At 40.1% G+C, this 23,143-nt stretch overlaps 1 protein-coding gene across 5 annotated transcripts in view; it reads left to right on the top strand.

Annotated features, from left to right (window-relative positions):
* The window catches only part of LOC5576163 (UDP-N-acetylglucosamine--peptide N-acetylglucosaminyltransferase 110 kDa subunit), a 129,018-nt gene that overhangs the window by 86,815 nt on the left and 19,060 nt on the right, over positions 1-23,143 (top strand). The window lies entirely within an intron of this gene.

Below are 23,143 nucleotides of genomic sequence, written 5' to 3'. Positions count from 1 at the left end.
TGTCTCCAAGAAATCTTTAAATTACAATATGATGTTTTTTGAAGTTTTTAAGACTTCTTACGGCCAGAGTGGTACCACAAGTATAATGTGCTCATATCTCAAAAACAGTTGCATCGAATCGCTTCATTTTTTCACAACGGACTCTCATCAATGTATTGTTTCGAAAAGTGAATAGCAGAACACGAGAAAAATCGGTAGCCTATGATATTATATATAAGTATATAGGCACTACGCGTCGGTCCCCCAAGAAATTTCGGAATATATCGGAATAATATACCTATGTGGAACCAGACGACCGATGATTAAAATCGACACAGATTCTTAAAGTAAAAGAGTTTTTTGAGAATTTGGTGCAAAAATATCGAAAAACAAAAAAAGATTTCGCGATGTGAATGTTTATTTGTAGTACAAAAATATGGTACTGCTAGTAGAGGGGTTACGTAGAATGGTTTCGGTTTTGTTTTGGCAATCTTATAGCATGTCCAGCCCAGCGTAACCTTCCAGCTTTGTTCGTGCTGAGCTTACCTTACATAGATTTGAACAAGTTCCATGTTCATTTTTCACGTCATTCACTTGGTAGTCCGTCAAAGATGACTAGCTAGGTGCAAATGTTCTACAAATGCTCCTTCGATAATGGATCTTCTTCTTCTTGACATTAACGTCCCCACTGAGACAGAGCCGGCTTCTCAGCTTAGTGTTCTAATAAGCACTTCCACAGTATTAACTGAGAGCATTCTTTGCCTAAATTGCCATTTTCGCTTTCGTATATCGTATGGCTGGTACGATGATACTCTATGTCCAGGGAAGTCGAGGATATTTCTATTACGAAAAGATCCTGGACCAACCGGGAATCGAACCCAGACACCTTCAGCATGGCTTTGCTTTTTAGCCGCGGATTCTAACCACTCGTCTAAGGAAGGCCTCCGATAATGGATACATCCTTTTAAAGTAAGGCCAATATCCCTTAACTAGTGTAAGTCCTGCTGTTACAGTACGACAAATGGTTATTATTTCATTTATACCAACCTACCGATGGATCACGCCATATGACTCATTGTGGCTCGATTCTTCGCTTGGTACAGTATTTACGGCTGTCGGATCATTTCCGTTTTTACAACCAGATAATAAACTTTAGTGCTAGGCTGACCATAAGCCAACCAGATAAAAACGGGACAATTTTAAAAGACATAAATTATGCGATTGTGCTACTTTTCCCCGAATTCCAGTTCCCCGAATGGCCCGTTCCCTTGTAAAGCAATGCAGCTCAAAAAAGTGCAAGAATAGTCTTTACCCGAGCAGGCGAAAGAAGCTAAGTAATAGCAAATTTTGATATGCAAAAGTGATATTAACTTGAAAGATATAAGAGATAAAAGATCCAAAAATAATATCTAAAATTACTTGTTTTTAATTATGAATCGTGGTTTACGGCTAACCAGCCGAGTGGAAGTTTAACAACTACCGAAAAGCTAAACATTACATATAATTTGCAATTGGATTAGATGGACAAATTGATGTGAAGATTTGCGAAAAAGTTACACGTCTTCTCAGTGAGAATCGAACTCACGACTCCCCGATCTCTAGTTGGGGCGCGTTAACCACTACGCCATGAGAGGACTCATGAACGCATAAGTTAACCTGAATTCGATTTCAGCTCAAATCTAAAATTAACTTCTGGAATACTATTAGCATATCATATTTAGCTTTTATAAGATCTCACCAATATCAACGAGCTGTTCCTTAGATCTTCCAACATCAAATTTGGCTATGGCTCAGAAGTTCCAGGAATAAAATTTTGATATTACCTTCAGATCTTTTATCTCTTATGTCAATCAAATCAATACCTCGATTTAATGGTCAGAACTTTGCTTCTGCTCGGGTAGTGAGATTGTGATGAATTAGAAAGATCGATAAGCTACCAAAGAAGGAAATATTTAATCATTCTCGACTAAATACATATTGCCAAAAATACATATTGTTCACCACCTTTAAACACAAAAGGCTATGACAATTATGAGTGTTAGAACTTTTCGGAGAACTGAGCTATCCGGGGAAACGGGGTTTTCGGGGAACTAGCATTCTGAGAACTGGCGTTGGGAGAACGACATTCGGGAAACCGTTATTCGAGGGAAAGTAGCAGAACCAGATTATGCAATCGCAAGCTACATGTCTGTATGATTCAATAAAAATCACTTAAGAACCTTGAAGCTCATTCTTTGATTTCCGAAAAGCAGCGTTTTCAAGAGTTTCCTAAAAAAATCGTTACACTTTTCAATTTTTCAAAATCACACGTTTCTTTCTAATATTCCATTACTCTATTGAAATATCCACTATTTAAACAATTAATCCAATCAATTGCGTATCAGAAGTGAACACATAGTTATTCTTATTCATTTTAGGTATTATATGAATCTTATGAAGATCCGTATTTTAGAAATCCACCTAAATTTGGCATAAATATAAGTAAAGAAACGCAAAAAAAATAATCAGGAGCATGTACGGGTCAAGTTTAACTCTGTTTGAGAAACTAATTATTGCTTGGAAAATAGATGAGTAAGACAATGAACTCTGAAATATTTCTAAAAACTGTTTGTTATGTTGTTATTTTCATTTTTTTACTGGTGTTGAAAATTATGTGCCGATTCTCCATTTCCTAAAATACGGGACAAATCGAGCATTTTCCATAAAACGACGGGACAGTCCGTCGAAGGGATGAAAACGGTACTGTCCCGTTAAATACGGTACGTATGGTCAGCCTATTTAGTGCATAATTAACGAAACTTTTGCAAGTTCTTGCCGCGTTACCTAGCCCAGAAGAACTTGGAGCTACTGAGGTGTGCCGCCAAGTGTCTTCTATAGTCGCACCGGATCCACTTTCCTCACGAACTAATTAGCACACTTTTCGCGTTTGGTAATGCCATTAATGGAAAAGTGTGGTCCCTAGCATCACTCAGTGTGCAATTCTACACTGAATGAAAACAACGATTGCCAGCGCCGACGAGATGAGAGCCGAAGTAAAAATTAATTTCGTTTCCCGTCAAAATGTACACATGTTTTGAGAATACGCTCGTCAGGTACCTACCGACCGTACTTGCTTTCTTCCTGCCGCCGTATTGTTTCACGTGGTACCATTCTAGGGAACGTTTTTCATTACGATGACAAGCCGGCATGCAGTTGTTTTACTCATGTCAGCAGACAATCCCTACGACTGAGTTGAAAATGTTTGTCGACGACTCTGCAAGCATTTCACGGCACTGCGAAATGGCACTTTAAGGTGAAACACAGCTTGGAATTCTAATTTGACAATGTACCAAAACGTAGAAGGCATGATTATTTCTACAGATTTGAGCTTTTGAAATCATAAGTGAAAACACAAGCCGACCATTGTGACAGCCATGTTTGATTCCGACATGTTTCACCTTAAAGAGCGGCAGCTTTCGCCTGTGTTTAAGCACAAAGTTGTAGCACATTGGGGTATGTAAATTAAGTGCCGAGTTTTACTCCTCCCCCGTCGTTGCTCGCGAGCCAAAACCGAAATATGAAGAGTAATTAAATTTATTAAATTTCAACTGGGCGGTGTAGAACCGCTGCTCCGCAGTGACATTTCAGAACGCTCGCGAGTCAACGACAACTTTTCTCAATTCAATCTCCGAAATGAGCACCAATATTTACTGACGATGACACTCACTGCTCCTACCTACTCGTGTTCGTAATGTTGTACTCTATGAATTCTCGAGAGGAAAATCTGCCTGATGGGGGCAACCGTCACGTAATATCCTGTTCTGGGATGAAAATCCGGTCTGGCTGGAGGAGGTATGGCCCGCATAGTATTCCCGACCAGTGAATTGTAACAGAATTGTAACAAATGTTTTTAGTCCCAGGCTAGCTCATCTCGGGCTCATCTGGCTGTACTCTTTTTTCGAAAAAAGTTGTCACTTTAAACTTTACGTCATAAGCAGCTATCTCGGGGATGGGATTTGATCCCAGGTCATCGTCGTGAGAGGTGTGTGTCCAAACCACTACACCAGGCCCGTCCTTACAGTAAGATTTTTTTTTCTAACAAAATATGTTATTTTGGCTAATAATAATAAAATAACAAAAAAAATCAACTCAAAGTTTTTATAACAAAAATTAAACAAAATTTGTTGTCGAACGGCTGTTTGTAACAAATTTTGCTATAATTGTTATGCAATTTTATTTAAATCCACTGGTCGGGTAGTCAGTCATACTAAGCAACATTCTCTGTGCCCCGTGATGTGCCGTGAAGAGGGAGGAAAGTGAGTTGCACGAAGTGAAACGCGGACAACCAGGAAAAGCAAATAAACAACACTTTCAGCTGTTTCGTTGCTACTAGGTACTGAGTCGTTGAGTCCTTTCCACCGAAACGCTGGCTGTGGAACCTACGATACTTGATTGTTTCATTTCTAGCGCCGCAGCAATAATCCATCCGGGTTTTCCATTCTTGGTCGGACAGATCTACTTACAGTTGCATGACATCATGATTCAGGGGGAAAAAGTATTCAGCCAATGGGCAATTGCAACGAACTTTTTTTGTGGTTCGCTTCTTTTGCTCGTTGGGATTCCATCTATCATTTTGCTACGAAGGCTGTGGCCGGGCTTTTGGGGAACTTACTATCTCACTAACTCCGTAGCACATTCGGGATTTTGTTGTCAGACTGGGACACAGTTTGTAGAAGCATTCTGGGAAAGAACCAACCTAGCATTGGGAATGCTTTCCAAAAGCAATTGTGGGAAATGTTTAGAATTTCAGAATGTCATCTAATGCCTTGTGAGGATTCTGCAAAGCATCTTTCTAGAAACATAGAAATAGTTCTGATGAATACATGAGATTCCTTAAAAAAAATTGCAATAATATTCAACATAAACCCCTCTGAAAATGTGTGCTCTTGGTAATCTGAGCTTATAGGAAACTAAGTTTTGTCAGCGTTACGTTTTCCGATAGAAAAAAAAATACTGGTAACATTTCTGTTGAATTTACTAGCGAAATTTGCAGAAACAGAAACTTATATTTCGTAGAACAATTCCCCATGGTAAAACAAAATTCTTCGGGAAAAAGGCTAGCTTATTACACCTGAATTTTGATCACAATCCAGGGAAGATAATAACATCGTCGTTAGTAAAATTCTGAAAGCGTATTGCATGACGTATGAGATCCGAACATCTGAAAACTATCACGATAGATTTAGAATCATAGCTAGGCATATTCTGTTCATAGCCTGGCACATCCCACCAAATTCATAACTCCATTTTTAAGAGCCAGCAAAGCCGGTGCTTCAGTGTTCGCGCGCTCTTGGCTGCACTCCAACTTCGAATGTCCTAATTTGCGAAAATTCCCATCACTTTTCCATTCATTGCATCGCCACCACACCATCAGGCGGAAAGCACCACAAAATTCACACATTCCAAACAACATTTCGCCACGGTTCTGACCTTTCGGTATTTTTGGTTGGCGAGATTCGTCGAAAGTAAAATTAATTCCACATTTCGCAACACAAGTGGCGTTCCTCCACTGATATAGACTTTTTCTTTCTGGTGTTACGTCTCTAGTGGGACAGAGCTTGCTTCTCAGCTTAGTGTTCTTATGAGCACTTCCACAGTTATTATCTGAGTGCTTTCTTAACCATATGACCAGTTTTGTTTGTATATATCGTGTGACAGGCACAAAGATACTCTATAATCTGGAAAGTCAAGAAATTTCCATTACGAAAAAATCCTCGACTGGTGGGATTCGAACCCACGACCCTTAGCTTGGTTTTGCTGAATAACTGCGCGTTTTATGTGGCCACATAATATCTACAAATACATACATAGCTATCGAATCTTCATATCTGGCGCTGGCGGCGGTGCTTTATCACGACAAGTGGTGCTTCATTTGGAATTTAGAAAAAAAAAAAAAGAAACGTGGCCAGGTATAGACCGTGGCAGAGGCAACTACAACCGACGAGCAAGCAAGGACATTCCAGCTTTCGGTTGCCCACAGCAGTCGACCTCTTTTTTTTTGCGATGCAGTTCTGCACTCTTAATAGACAGCAACGACGAAGTCGACGAAAAAAAACTGCACGGATACTTGGCACTCAAGCCGGAGGAGAAATATCGTCGACATTATTTACTCAAACTCGGTGCTCGTCGTCCATCAGTCAGCCCGGCAGCCGTCAGGATAGTTTCGTAACAGGACTATTACTGAGCTATAACGGGACGAAGCCCCGGTTAGGGCAAAAAACTAGATGTACCATCCATAGCAGAGTACCAGGAAATCTGAAGCTAAAATATGAAGTTTTATAGCCTCCTTGTGCGTTGTGATTTTTTACCTCGTCGTCGTAATAGTCAACTGATGGGTGCTTCAGGCCTATTTTCCGGGAACTGAAAGTTATGATTCGCAGGACTTTATCTTCAAAGCGACAGCGAAATTTATGTGTACACTAAATCCCATCCATGTTGCCGAATATCTTCATTTATCACAATTTTTCTGATTTTAACTTCACACAAGCTCAATTAGAATCCCAAAATCATGATTATTAGTGATGATATCGTGATTCCAGTGTTATTTTATCTTTCATAAGATACCATGGTTTGAAATCAGTTTCATGATTCAGATTGCCCTAAATCAACACACACGTTTTGTTTTTGTTGCTGACTACTCCAAATCATAAATTAACTGCATTAAATCGATGAAATCATGATTCACGCATCCATTTATGAACTTGTTATACCTCTCAGTGAAAACGATAGAATGAATACAAAAAAAAATGCCAGAACGAGATAATAACCAAGAACCTTGTAATTTATAACCACAAACTCTTCCATACAATCACTGCTTCGAGTTGGATTGAGTGGTAATCGATACGAATGAGCTGATGCAAAGTTCACCGCTTAATGTTGTCACTCTGTATGGTATGCTTATGAAGAATGATCAATATGAATACAGAAATCATGATTTTTATCCGTCGACAAAATCTACAATGTCTCAACGAAACTGTCTACCAGATGTTACCAGAAGTTCTGTCAGAAATCTAGAAATCAGATGTTACGTCAGACTAATAGCATGAAGAAATTGGAACAGAGTTACCTCTTCAATGAGTGAGTTGTTAATCATGCAACTCAGCACTCAAAAATCCTCAATAACTTGGCTCATCTGTTAGACTCATTGTCTCATACTTCCACAGTTTACTCACATCAAGCACTGATTAGTATGTTAGAATTATAGTATAGAATTATAGTCCTTTCGCAAGAGAACAGCAATATTCGGTTTTCACAAATTTTTGATAGACTTTATGACTGAATCATTTCGACGGCTTGAGTGTGATTGAGTGATTCGCACGAAAAACTCAAGCATGACATTTTCGAAGCAGATCTCTAGCTCTTGTAGGAGAGCTTATGGATGGAGATTTCAGAGTCTGTCAACACTGTTTGAATATACCGTACAACTGAAACCACAGTAGGGTAAGTCTCCAAATGTTGAACGGTCTTATCTCTCACCAAATGTTGCACAGTCCGTGATTTTCTTATGACGCGTTCAACAATTTGCGAAAAATTAGGCCGTTTGACATTCGCAGGGTGGCCACCGAACCGGGAAAAACGGGAAAAGCGGGAAAAAAACGGGAATTTGAATCCATCGGGAAAAAGACGGGGAAATCCGGGAATTTGAGATGGTCACCGAGAAAATCATTTTGAACGAACCTCTTCAAGCTCTAAATCTACAAACCATCAAAAATAAGTTTTAGAAAGTTGATATGGTTGATCATATTGCCATCTGTTATCTTGGATAGATAGGTTTCAAACATGATTTTCTTGTAGAAATAGTCTAGTTTGCTACACTAAAGTTGGTTGGTAATGTTTCGAAATAATTTATGATTTTTTTTCTTTAACTTATCTGACTCAGAGTTCTGAAACTTTTAACAGAAGGTTTAAGCACTCAAACATATTTTATTCATAGTTTTCTTTAGTTATTTTAGTATTTTAGTTTAGAGCGGCTTTGTTCCATCCTCACCTTAAACATATTTACTTTAGTGGATTCTTCATATTTATGAAGAAATAAAAGAAGAAACACTAAAAATTGAAATACTTTAAAATGGGTAATAGGATGCACAAAAGGGACATATCTAGGTATCTATATAAATAAAAATGAAATGGTGTTTGTATGTCACGAAATGGCTTGAGAACGGGCTATTGGATTTTGAAATTTATCATATAGATATGAACTTGAAGTGTTCCGACGTGTTTGTGTGTATAAAAAAACTCAAGATGTTCACAGGAAAGTTAGAAAAAACCGGAGCGAACGGAACTGCCTGTTTTGCATGGGACGATCATGATGTTTTTCAGCAGCCTACTTGATGGCAAGACGAAGTTTGCCGGGACCACTAGTTTAAATTAAAAATGGAATGGTGTTTGTATGTCATGAGTTGGCTTGAGAACGGGACGACTGATTTGTACAATTCTTTCACTTTTGGTTTCCTCAAGGGTTCCGACGTGTTTGAGTGGAAGAACGTTTTTCGAAATCCTCCAAGAAAGTTAAGAAAACAGGAAATGCGAATTTGACATAAAATTCGGGAATTTTTCCCAAAGCCTCTACGGCCTACTGGGCAATACGACGTTTGCCGGGACACTAAATGTTTAAGTGAATCAAAAGTGCCAAGAATAGCAGCAATGGGGTGTAAGTGATAGAATCCCACTTTTGAGAAAAACGACTTTTAAGTTTTTTCAACAATTTTTCATTCCATACTAATTGTACGAGAGCCAAAAAAACACATGCCAATCTTCTACGAATATTATTTGTTTCTTATTGGACGGAAAAATCACCTAAAAATACCGTTTAAAAGCTTAAAGTAAAATTTTTTGGTAAGTTCAACTAAAAAACCGATTAATGGGTTATTTTTGTGCGTTCGGGCCCATCATTAAAAAACCGGGAAAATTTTGAAAATTATACCGGGAAAAAAGCGGGAATTTCATAACGAATTTTTGGTGGCCACCCTGCATTCGGCGATTTAGGTACTTTATGTTTGTTTAAGCCTGTCGATTGTTTCCCGTAAGCTATAAACAATACACGGGTAAAATCAGAATCCAAAATCATGATTATGCACCCGGATATCATGATTTCAGTGTGTTTTCATCTTATGAAAATACACCATAATTTGGACTCACGATCTCATGAGTCAGATTGTCGTAACGCGACACAAGTTGCAGCTGAGGGCTCGAAATCATTCATCGAATGCTCGAAAATCATGATTCGCGCATTCATTTCGGATCTATTTATACTACTGTCACTCAATCCGATAAAATGAAAACAAAAAAAAAAACAAAATTTGCTATAGGGTAAGTGTTCCCTTAGTTGTGGGTGTTCCTATAGTTGCGGTAGTGCCGTTTTCACTGATTTCATTACATTATCCACAGAACCGACACTGCCAATCGACGTATTGGCTTGTTGATACACGGAATAGATGAAAAGAGTGTTCAAATTGCTTTGAAACTGATGAAATATCACTAAAACTGTTATTGCTTGTACCAATAGTTGCGGTAAAGTGTTCCTATAGTGGAGGATCCCATAAGAAAACAACGGATACCGCAACTATAGGAACACAAATTTAATATATACCGCAACTAAAGGAACAGTGTACCAATAGTGGAGGTATTTTGTTTCACTGACATGCCGTGGATTACTGCGATGAAATTATTTTTATCATTAAGTCAATGGTCGTTACTGTCGTTACAACATAAAACATGTACATTAATTGCGCTTCTTGAATTAAGGCGGTTAACTGAAGTTCAATAGTGCTTATTACCTCCACTATTGGTACATCTACCCTAGCAAGATTCGAATCAAGAACCTTATGATTGAGTGCCACGTACTTTGCCACAGTACCATTCTATCGTGATGAATGATGGGTGTTCGATGCGAATGACTTGAAGCAAAGCGCACCGCTTTGTGTTGTCGCTCTTGATGTTACGTTTATGAAGAATCATGATTTAACTCCAGGAACCATGATTTGTCGTCCTGATATCACGGCATAATCTATTTATGAATTTCATGACTTGTAAATCATGGTGTGGGAATCAGATTTTTATCCGTGTAGATTTTCCGGAAATTTGAATCAAAATCAAGTAAAATAAAACTTTTGGTTGGAAATCACTGCTCCAGGCTGTCAATATTGTCGTATTCCGCTTTAAGCTCAAAGAACAGGCGGTGTGTAGAGACCTGGTACTCACAGCATTTATGCAGGATTTTCCGTACGAATAAAATCTGGTCTATTCTAAATACTCTAAATATTCTAAAACTAGTTTTCCCAAAAAAAACTCCTTGAGCATTTGAAAAAGCTTTAAATCAGTCTTCTAATTGCATGACATATGCTAACTGCCCCAATACAGCAGACCGACGACTGCTGTATTAGGGCTAGGCCTTCAGAAATTCAGGCCTAGCTGCCTTAAAATAGCAAAAAGACTGCTAATCAAAATTGTTGGCATTTTAACCATGTTTTAATTTGCAAGCAACTCAATTGCTTGTATACTTTAAGATACATCGCAAGATTTGAGTGATCACTCAAATCAATGACCATGAAGAATCAAAGTGGTCATTCACTTATTAGTGATCTGAATTACATGCTTAAAAATCAGGAAGATTGAAGAAATATCCCATAATACATATATCTCCGGAGGTCATTCCTGGGTTATTTCGGTGTTCACAATGAGCAAGAATGGTCATTCATATATAACTGAACTAGAAGAGTCACAGGAACTCAAATTCATGAAGATTGAGCCGTCGCATGCCTAGTTTTGGTACAAAAACTGAAATGTCCCACAATACGAGTATCTCAGGTTCCCATTCCTGGGTTATTTCGGTGGTCACAATGAGCCAAAGTGCTCATTCAGCTATAATTGAATTAGAGGAGTCACGGGATTCAAAATCATGGTCGCATGCCTAGTTTTGGTACAAAAACTTACATATTGCGCAAATCTCCGGGTATCTCCGGTGGTCATTCCTGGGTTATTTTGGTACTAAAGAAAAACCAAAGTGGTCATTCATCTATAATTGAACTAGAAGAGTCACAGACATTCAAAATCATGAAGATTGAGTCGTCGCTTGGCTGGCCTCCTCGTTCTTCTTCTTCTCCTTTTTTTCTTCTTCCTGGCTTTACGTCTCAACTGAGGCATAGCCTGTTTCTCAGTTAAGTTATCACTTCCACATTTATTAACTGAGAGCCATTTTTGACCATTTTTGCATTTTTATATCGTATGCCAGGTACGATAAACGTTAATAAAACCAAAAATGTTACCGTCAACCGTCTGCTGATTTACAGCCATCCTTACTTATGTCACTAGTGGGCTCTTTGCATTTGTACATTGCCGAAAATTTACGATTCCCGCAATCCTTTCAAGAGCTAGAGGAAAATAGTCATTTTCCGCTCCAAGCGCAATGCACTGATGCACCCTTGATCATTTGCCACAGTACGGAGGGAAAAAGGGATTCAATTCCAACTGTTTTTGCAATGTATCAATGTCACCTGTTCACCTGCCGTCGACAACGTATTTCATCCCTGTCGACGACATGCTTGGCATCTAATACCTTCGCTCTCGGTCATCGTTCTAATCTCCCGTGTTAAAGCCCTAACCGTGTAGTGTATAAGACAACGTCCCCGAACCGGGAAATGCCATTGCCAACGAAGTGTTAAATTGTTTTAATTGTTGTTTACAAACAGTGTCCGCCACCAGCACCGGTCCAAATCCAAACGACAATCGCTTTGGTTGTTTCGTCGCAGACCGACAATCCCAGAAAATTAATGTAGCGACAGGAAATCATGCGGTTTTGGCTGCCAGATTGGTCGTCCTGTCTGCAATACTCCCCTTTCGGTCGACAGAGAAACTAGTTAATGGGTTAGGCAGCCACATGAACAACCGTTTAAAGAAGGGGAACACTCCTTAACTGTTTTATCCAAAAGTAGCCAATTGAATAATTAGACAAAAACAATAGCTAAGACAAAAAATCACTAAAACTTTTTTTTTTTTTTTTGAAAAACTGTAGATAATCAATATAAATCAAAAATACGCTCAAAAATAAAAAAAAATCAATGAAAAATAGAAACTAAGCACTTAAAAATTCTAAAAACGTCAATGGAAAAATAAAAATGAGAACTAAGAAGCAAAAACTAGCCAAAAAATCAAAATTATTTTCCAGTTTTAGAATTCAAGTTCTATTATTGATTTTTCTTTGTTTTTACTCTTTAGAATTTTGAATAGCTAATTCATACTTCATCTATTACTTGTTTCGATTTTTTCGTTAGGCTGTTTTTGGATAAACTAGTGATTGTTATCCTTTTCCTAGGGCATGATATTATTTTTCCCTATGGGTTATGGTCAAGTGTGGACCTAGAGCGCAATCAACGCATCATGCTATCGACAGAAGCACCTCGCACGTGTAGGCGTATAAAGTGCACATCCTTAATGCGTGTACAACCGTATTGACAGTGTGGAATATGTAGGCCATCGTATCTGTCGGGCTAGTGATACGGCGTCTCTCTATAGAGATAACTGCCAGGGGAAGGGGTTGTGACACCACAAAAACCGCACACACACAAAGACACACATCAGTGTGGCTGCATTTACTGCCTAATAACTTCGAGCAAGCATCAGCAGCATACTCACCTGTTGCAGTAGAGCATCAGCGCCATGGATTACCAGTGTATTGTGATCTACACCATCGTCAGGATAACACCGTATCATCCGTACAACTCGCTCTCGGAGCTGGAAGCAGACCAGCATGGATGCGTTGATTGGATTAAGTTCTACATTAAAAGGTTTGTCACAGTATGCATGTTCGTTTTTTTGCCGTCTATGAATACCTTTAATGGTCTGGAAGCCTTATCTCTGGAAAGCACATTGCACGACAGTGCATTGTCGTCTATGCAATTTCATTACTTAGGGTGGGCTGTAGTGGGTCATATTGGTTGCCAATTGCAACTACAACATGGTCTAACTCCTGGATTAATTGAAATTGCATTTCAAAATGGAACAAATCTTCTTTTGCTAAACACAACATCGATACTGAGGCAGAGACTTACTTCTCAGTTTACTGTTCTAAGACCTAAGATCTGTTGTTATTAGACTGGGTTGGTGGTCTGATGGCTACCGCTTCTGCTTCATATGCAGAAGGTCATGGGTTCAATCCCAGGCCCGTCCCTTTCCTCGTACTTTGTAGTTGTATATCTCTCACTTGCTTCTATCTTCCATTCTAAATATATCACACTCAAACTATTCGTTCATAGCAAACGCTAGAACCAGAGACGGACAAGAAACCGTTTCCCTAACGCTTCCTACTTCCACGCGCACGCCTTTCTTACGCCTGATACATAGGCAGTCTGCTAACCACAAAAGCAAACCTCTCTGCCATGCCTTTCCCCCAATCCATACACTTCCGCATGAACTGACGTGGATGCAGTGGAATATACGGTCTACGTGGGAGTCAGTTCAATGCATCATCAATTCCTCCCCCTTCCCCTCATTGGTCTGCATTCTGACGTGGCAGGTGCCATTGTTGCCTAAAAATAGAAGATCACCAGCACTTATACACTGAGGATGCCTGTTAGTCCCAAGCAGTCATTCGGTTGGTACCTTGTGTAAGAGCAGCTGATCTGGCGATACTGGAGTGCATCCACGGGCGGCCAATCAAGCTCAAGCTCAAGCTCAAGACCTAAGATCTGTTGTTATTAACCTTCGGGCTGTCACGCTGTTGTACTTTGTAAATGTTTCAATGGATTTCCCTTCAATTTACATTTTTTTGTTTGTGAGTCTCCCCTTGTATTCAAAATTGCATTGTAAATTCGCTATCAAACCCTGTCACTGATTTCTACAGTTTTTCATAAAGATTTATTGCGCATGGCCTGCAGAGTTTTAATTATTTGATCTGATCATCAAATAAAGTAAAGTTGATGGAAGATCGATCAAAGAGCGCTAAGATGATATCTGGCTATTCGATCCGTATCATTCTCAGATGATCAAATGATGAGATAAAATGCAATGCCTGGTTTTTCCTTCTGTTATTTCTAGTTATAATTCACAGCGGATATTGTGGGCTTCTAGGTAAAACAAATTACCCCGATCTATTAACTAACACGTCATTCGACCTGAAAATTTAGCCGACGGCTTCTAGATGATGCAAATCATCCTAATTTGTCCCTGTTAGTTTTCTATCCGACCTTACGGTTTATTATAACCACCGGCAATTCGACCTAACGACCCGTTCGGCCTTACAACCCATTCATCGTTATGAAGTTTGTGAATGGTCCCTAATTGAATTGTCTGGTACCGTCTTCGAATTGGCAATCGTAAGCCCTATTCACAAAGCTAACTGGAATCCCTGGCCGCTTTAAATGTAGAGCTGGCAAATGTGGGTACAGTGAGTACCTTCCGCAGAAATGGTGCAGAATCGATTATCGACGTGACGTTTTGTAGTCCTAACCTTTTAGGTACCATGAACTGGCGCGTTGATGACGGTTATACTCATAGCGATCATCAATCGATTCGCTATAGTATAATACCAGGCGGGCGGAAGGCAGCGCGATGTAACTCGACCCAAGCCCGAGGATGGAAAACAGCGCGCTTCGACGGCGAAGTATTCACTGAAGCCCTGAGGCGCGAACGGAACACTCTGGACCTAAACGGTGAAGAGCTAGTTGCTGTGATATCACGAGCGTGTGATGCTTCCATGCCGAGAAAAGCCCCTCCTAGAGAGAACAGGCCGCCGGTGTATTGGTGGTGCGAATCAATTGCAAATCTTCGAGCAATCTGCCTTCGGGCTAGACGAAGAATGCAACGCGCACGCACAGAAGCACAAAGAGAGGAACGCGGTGCAGCATTCAGAGAGGCAAAGTTGGCTCTCAAAAAGGAAATCAAGAGTCGGAAACGGGCATGCTTTGAAAGCCTATGCGAGAGTGCCAATTCTAGTCCATGGGGTGACGCCTACAGAGTGGTAATGGCTAAGACCAAAGGAGCCATAGCGCCCCAAGAGAAATCGCCCGAGTTGCTGCGATCGATAATCGATGTACTTTTCCCGCACCATCCCATAAGCCCATGGCCCCCAGCGCCGTATGCGGCAGATGAAGAAGAAGAAGTGGCGAGAGTGACGAACGAAGAGCTGGCAGAAGTCGTGAAATCATTCGCGTCAAACAAGGCACCGGGACCCGATGGTATCCCGAATGTTGCCTTAAAAGCGGCAGTGAACACGGATCCGGACATGTTCAGAACCACGATGCAACGCTGCATTGATCAAGGAATCTTCCCGGATGTATGGAAGCGACAGAAATTGGTGCTACTACCAAAGGCGGGGAAACCACCAGGTGACCCGTCGGCGTATAGACCTATCTGTCTACTAGATACGACGGGCAAGTTATTGGAGAGGTTGATTCTCAACAGACTAGTACCGTATACGGAGAGTGCGGACGGCCTGTCCAACAACCAGTTTGGATTCAGAAAAGGTAAATCTACTCTGGACGCCATCCAGTCGGTCGTTCAAACAGCTGAGGTGGCAATCGAGCATAAAAGGAGCGGCATCCGTTACTGCGCGGTTGTCACTCTGGATGTGAAGAATGCGTTCAACAGCGCAAGCTGGGAAGCAATAGCACACGCGCTTCACCGCCTCAAGGTACCGGTGCAGTTGTGTAAGCTTCTAGAAAGCTATTTTGATGGTAGGATTCTACTGTATGACACAGAGGAGGGGCAGAAAAGCGTTCGAATTACCGCGGGAGTACCTCAAGGTTCAATCCTGGGCCCGCTGTTATGGAATGCGATGTACGATGACGTACTGAGGCTGCCCCTTCCGACGGGTGTTAAGATTGTTGGCTTCGCCGACGATATCACCCTAGTGGTCTATGGTGAATCGATGGAGGAAGTAGAGTTGACAGCAGCGCACTCTATTTCCCTGGTTGAGGAATGGATGAAGTCTAGGAAACTAGGACTGGCCCGTCACAAGACTGAGGTGGTGGTGGTCAACAACCGCAGGTCCGAGCAACGGGCGCTTATCTCGGTAGGTGATTGCACCATAGAGTCTAAGCGATCCCTTAGGCATCTTGGGGTAATGATCGATGACAAGCTGAGCTTCGCTAGCCACGTTGAATATGCCTGTAAAAGGGCATCTACGGCTATAGCGGCGCTTTCGAGGATGATGTCTAACAGCTCTGCTGTAATTGCCAGCAAACGCAAGCTGCTGGCAAGCGTGGCGCTATCCATACTAAGGTATGGAGGACCAATCTGGTCAAAAGCGCTTAGAACGAACAGAAACCTAAAGCGGTTGGAAAGCACGTACAGGATAATGTGCTTAAGAGTAGCAAGTGCATACCGGACGGTATCTAAAGAGGCCGTGTGCATCATAGCCGGGATGACGCCCATCGGGCTCATCATCAAGGAAGATGCTCAATGCTTCAACCAAAGGGGTACCAGAGGAGTCCGCGACACGTGTAAAGAGGAAACGCTCAGAAGCTGGCAGCAGGAATGGGATAACTCCACTAAGGGTAGATGGACCCATCGGCTAATACCAAATGTGTCAGATTGGTATGGTAGAAGCCATGGGGAAGTGAACTTCCACCTGACGCAGTTTCTGTCAGGACATGGTTGCTATAGACAGTACCTGCATAGGTTCGGGCACTCAGAATCTCCTGCGTGCCCCAATTGTGCTGGTGTAGAGGAAACAGCGGAGCATGTCGTGTTCGATTGCCCCCGTTTCATTGTTGTGAGAGGTCGCATGCTCACTACATGCGGAGGGGACACGTCCCCCGACAATATTATAGAGAGAATGTGTGCGGATGCCGAGTGCTGGAATGCAGTAACTACGGCTGTCACTCACATTATGTTAGAATTGCAGCGTCTATGGCGCGCCGACCAAGAGTTGGCTGCAGAGGATTAGCCCTGCCGAGGCTGGTCCCTTGTAACATTGTTTAAGTCGGCTAGGAGAAGCAGTTTGCCTAGGCTACTTCTGCTACACGTGTTGTGCTATATGCACTGGTCCCTTCCCGAAGAAATACCGTAAGGTGGTTCCGGGGAGATGAGGGTCTGAGTCCAAGGGTCATGTCGATGCACTGTTCACCACTTGAGCAATTCTAAATGAATTGCTCATGCACAGTGCATAGGCTGGTTTTAGCGGGTCGTCGTTGGTGCGTCATCCCCGCATTCCCTGAGTTATCTTCTCAGGGGATCTGTTTGCAGATTTCCCCCTTGTAAAAAACAAAAAAAAAAAAAAAAAAAAAAAAAAAAAAAAAAAAAAACAAAAAAAAAAAAAAAGACCCTTGCCGTATCCTGTAAAATTCGTTCATAATTGCAGGTAATCTACATTGCCGTCTAGGTGGAGCTATTGTATTGTGTCTATTATTAATTATACATTGTAAATGGCTTCCTTGCAAAGTTTACAACAAACAATTAAGCTCTGTTGTAACTTCCCTCTCTGCTCCGCAAGTTGAGCTTCCTTCATCCAGGGTAACCGCACACCGTACCCAATCCATTACCTAGCTATTATTATTCACTTTTCGCCCTGGATGAACGCAGCAAAAGTATAGAGTTTCTCGAACTGAGGAAGCTTCCCAGTTCTGTTGCTCTCATATTCTTTCAATTATAGATCACCTTCTTCGAGAAGCTGTCATGACAGCTTCCCACCCTTCAATCTATCTTGTCCTCGTCCTCCTGTTTTCCAGAAGGGTTTGGAATAATTCTACAAGCACTGTCAATAAATTCTATTTTTAGAGCATCATGCTCTCGAGTCGGGTCGAGTAGACGTTCAATAAATATGGGTACGGAGACCAGTTTGCCTCCTCATCGCAAGCGCTTTGTTCGTTTATGCGACCGCGGATCCGTCGAACACCATCTGACGAGCTTTTTATTGCTCTCCGCCGCCGCCACCACCACCGGTTTTCCAAACGGTTCCTTTTCACACTCCAGAGCAGTACCGTAACTTCAGGTCTGTGGAACAGCGAACAACAGCACTTTTTTTTCGCTGAAGCAATTTTTGATTGCTCGCCAAAAATCGAATTACTAAGCACACTACCTTTGGGTATCTATCTCTTCGCCAACGATGGAGAATCTTCCGCGAGTCTGCAATATTTCTTGATGGGGTTAGGGGTGGGAGGAACCATCGTCCTCTTCGTCGATGTTATCTTGCTCCCTATGCTCGCAAAACGAATAACGGTCTCGGTTGCTTTGGTACACTCGCGTTTTCATCCCTCCGAACCGAATACACTTACCTGCCACCAAGAGTCCTCTTTTCATTTCCGGAAATTCCGCTCTGCATTGCTTTTCAAGTTTCTCCCCTTGCGTGATTCTCCGACCGTATGGAACCGTATGGAAACTTTATTTGCTAAGTCAGTCGCTTCCTGCAGTGGGTATGTGCGGAATGAAGGCAACTAGACATGGACAAGTATCTTCATTGGATAAGTAGTCAACAGATACAGCAATACCATAGGCATTTTGACTACCAAACGAAATTCAGAGTTGGATTCATTTAACTGCGATTATTGGATTATATGAAGATGTCATGTAACATCTCTAGATATAATCCCAAGAACTCGTGTAGAAATTTGTAGGAATATTTCTTGAAACAATGCAAACGAATGTTCATTGCAGAATTTTTAAAGTAAACCCTGAAGAAATGAGTGAAATTTTCGAAGAAACATTGCGACGGTTTTTGAGGAATCCTTGCGTAAATTCCTAATGTAATCTCTGCTATAAGTTGTGGTATCATCAATTGAATGCCATGTTTAAGTAATAACAGAAGTACTGAAAAACTTACTGTTATCATTTTACCGAAATAAGTGTTGCATCTACAACCAAATCGTCTCCACTAACACAAACTGTTTCCTGTGACATCCATGGAGATACAGAGGTGAACTCGGTTTCTAGTAGCAATGCATAGCATAGACTGAGTGCACATGTTGCTGCTCCGTGATTGATCGGAACTGGTAAGAATTGCACTTCGATCCAAATGAATAAAAGATGGCGTATTCCTAAAGCGCACCTTTTAGCAGATGTCATATTATTGATCAATAACGGCACGTTCTTACAGTCAAATGGGAAGAAAGGGAATGTTAGTGTGCAATGATTGTTGCTTCTAGAGACCGAGAATACCTCCGCATCTCCACAATCACCACGGGAAAGGTGTGTATTGGTGAAAGAGGAAAAAGATCTAGGAGGAGTAACCTTTTGTCGATGATGCGATTCATGGATTAAGTGGAAAATTGTTACACTTAGAGTGGCTGATCCAGTGGTAGTGTGTTTCCCTATAATAGTGGTAGTGCGGTTTTAAGCGTGTTATAGGAAATTTATATTTTAATGCGTATTTTTCTAAAATGGCCCTTGTTCAAATAATATGAATGTGGATTATACTGGCCCTTAAACAAAAAAGTTGTAAAACTCAACGGGGCACCCCCTAGATATGAGCCTTAGGGTAAGAGAAACGCTCTCTCAAAATTTCAACTCAATTGGTTGCTCCACCAGCTGGCGCATTCGATTTGAAGTTTGTATGGGATATTCGTCTCAAATATATTAAAAATTGATCCTATGTCACTGTTTCATTCCGTATACTAATTGTTCACGTTCAAATAAGCCCAGAATGACAAATACACTAGTTGATACCCTAATGAACATAATTGCAGAAGGTTGTATCTGGATTTAAACTCATTTCCATTACTCTTTCAGTTGTTGAAAGTTAGGCTTAGATCAGCACTCCAGAACAGTCACTTATATGCATGCGACATGTGCCTCAGCTCGCCCAGCGTCATAGGTGGCTATGATGCGCTTAGTGGCTACCTCCAAGCTATGTTGAAGAAATACAAGCAGTATTGCATGCTATAGTTCAGATGGTTAAAAACCAACTTTGTTAATTTTGATCATGGTACAATCTTCTACAATATTCTTCGCTATTACATTAAGTATTGTTTTTGACATTCTGGGCCCAATTGAACGCGATCATCGATTTTCCTGAACCAAACAGTAGATGATGTGCTGTTGCTCATATGTTTGAGCTGAAAATCCCATATTAACTTCAATTCAAATGCGCCAGCTCATGGAACGACCAAATGAGCTGAATTTTTCAGAAAGGCTTCCTCTAACCCCAAGAAATAATCCTGAGGGGTGCCCCGTGGAATCATACAACTTTATTTTTCTCCCATACTGAGCTGGGCCAGTCTAATGTGGATTAAAAAATTTTGAATATCAGTAAGAAAATAATAGTAAAAACCTTAACTTTTTTGCTTTTTTGCACCAGTAATAGTGGGTCGTTCCTATAATAGTGAGTCTCAATGGGAAATCAATGTAAACCACATTATAGGAACACAAGTTAGCAAATACTACTATTACTGGAACATGTTCCAGTAATGGAGGAAATGTTTTTTTTTTTTATTTAAAGATACAATGATTTTATCATTCCCTGGGCTTGGGATTATATTTTCCAGGGAGCGATGAGTTTTGATAATTGATCGCTGTTGTTAGTGGCTTTGATTAGATGTTGGGTGAATTTCAAAACAATGGCAACCTTTTTATTACAAAATTTAGATTTTGTCTTCTGACCTAAAGATTCTGGTTAATCTACTGCATAGTACGGCTATCACTCATCAAAATTACTTTCACTTCGGGAAAATATAATTTCAAACTGGCGAGAAGATTACAAACTGAGGGTGGGTTAGGAGCACAGTCAGACCCTTGAATGTGCAATGTGGGGTAGTAATTGGGAATGCCATTGACGGTTTGTAATCTTCTACGAGGTTTTCGAAAACCAACAGGGCGCGTGCACCGGGTTGCGGATAGGAGCAAAGGGAGATCAATAGCATCTACTTGAAATAATAGAGCAAAAAGCCGTTCCATGATTAGGTAATGTTTAGCGATCTTCTATGGTGTTCTAGTACTATAAAATTCTTCACTCACTGGGAATTCTGGCCTTGATAATATCAATAGTGATAAAAACATAAAATAATACCTAATACTCAATAAGTACAATGTAGCTTCAATGTAATCATAAATGAAATAAAATAAATTTTCTATACTTGACAAGGTTTTGAAGACAATCAATGAGTGAAAGAACTACCTATTAGAAAAGCCACATCAGCTAAGGCTATACATATACAAATGTTGGTCATAGGGTCATGGCGAGCATTCGGTATGTATGTCTATGACTGATTCTGATCTAATAGGGGCACTAGAAGACCACGCGGACAATTTCGAAACAAATTATTTTTATACATCGGTCTTATGATCCGAAAGGCTCAGCTATGCTGTAATGTCATATTTTAAGCTATTCATTAGTGCTGTTTAATTGTTTATTATTCTAACAAAACTACATAATTACTCATTACTAATCACTGTTCCTATATTCTCTCTTTCTCACCTTCTTATCTGTTGCATCATTATGATCATTACTAATATAATGCATGAGCATGCACAATAAGAATAATTTCAGAATTGTAAGCAGTCAATGGATAACTGGATAGAATAGCTTCGAAAAGGATGCTCAAAACAGAATAATTCTGGTCAGGGAAGTATGAACCACATGAGTAAGTAACACATTTCATTTTAATAATATCAAATAATTTTATATAAATCAGCACCGCCAATCAGTGAACTGAATTATAATTTTATATCTGTACATAATAAAAACAGATAAAGTTGGTAAAGTTGTCACCATCGATTGAATTGCGTTCTTTATAGTAATGTTCAATCATTATCAAAAGCTCCTAAAGCGTCGCATCGTGCCATCAGCAGTTTTTAGCATCACTCTCATATTGTTATTACTTTGTTGTTTATTAAATTTCTGTAAAGCGATCAGCTCATTCTTTCTTACTTGTACAATTGTTTGAAGTTTTAATAAATCAAACCAAAACTCAAATTATTATTATTATTATTAGCTTTATTAGGGAGATTTTCAGCCCGTGGCTGGTTCATCTCCAAACTCAAATTAAATTGCTCTCAGCACATTTACATTTTGCAGCATTAATCGCATTACTGTGTCAAGTCTTCTCCAATTTCCTATACCCAAGGCTGGTAGCGAGTCACTTTTTAGTGACTTGGTCACTTTTTTTTAAGCCAGTCACTTTAAAGTCTCTTTTTTTAGCCGTTTCAACTAAAGTCACTTTTTTCGTTAAAAAGTCACTTTTTTCTACTATTTTGAGCTACATTTTCATGAGAAAAATTATGAATCGGCTTTTTTTTTAAATTTAAGCTATGTTTTAAGTAAGGTCATCATCAGATAAATTTCATGTCAGTATCAGAATTTTGGTCATGGTTCTCCTGTGAAAAAAGCTTGGAATAAAGTTAATCTTTCATAGAGTTCCACGTAATTTGTAATAGTATCTAAGTTATTATTAGTGTTTAGTTTTTTTAGTAGCTCTTGTATTTCCTTTTAATAGTATTATTGTACCTTGTGGTGGATAATTAGACGTTTATCTTCCATTATCTAACACTTCGTTTTCAAGTCAATTCAATACGCGTTCTGCTGGGCAGTGCTTCATCAAAGCCCAAGCAGAAGGTGAAGATGCATCGATACCAAACCTCAACTTTTCAGGAGCACGGGCCAGGAGAGGCGGACAGCGGATCGGGCTGAGAGCTTGATGAGTAATGATCTATCGATCAGGTTTTCAGCTTGAACCGCTGTCTGGTTCTCTTGTTTTGTGCTCTTGAGGGCTTGTGTTATGGCTTCGTTTCATCTTCACCAGAAAAGAAAAAACTTTTTTTTGTGTCGTCGCGTCGCCGAATTTTTTTTTCTCGTTTTTGTTTGCACGCGCTCTGAGTGCAAACGAGTTCAGGTTTTCGCGTCGCCGGAGTGATATTTTACTTTTGTGAAATGAACATGCTGAATAAACAGCTGCTCAATCAGGGATGGATGATCAATTTGGTGAGCTCGTTCCATGCTTTTATTTTAAATATACAATATATTCATTCTGATATGCATTTTCTCATGACAACGGTGGACTTAAATGAATTGGTTTATCGAAATATGAACAGTTCGTCACTGAAAGTGTCCACATAAACTCTTGTACATTAACATTAAAACTACTAATTGAACTTTATCACTTCATTTTCAGCAAAAAAAAATAAATAAAATACTAAAATCACTAGTAATTAGTATTTTTTTTGCAAAAAGTGAAGTGTTAAAGTTCAATTAGTAGTTTTA

The sequence above is a fragment of the Aedes aegypti genome, chromosome 2 (assembly GCF_002204515.2).
Source record: "Aedes aegypti strain LVP_AGWG chromosome 2, AaegL5.0 Primary Assembly, whole genome shotgun sequence".
NCBI classification, from domain to species: domain Eukaryota; kingdom Metazoa; phylum Arthropoda; class Insecta; order Diptera; family Culicidae; genus Aedes; species Aedes aegypti.
This window is presented reverse-complemented; position numbering and strand designations above follow the sequence as displayed.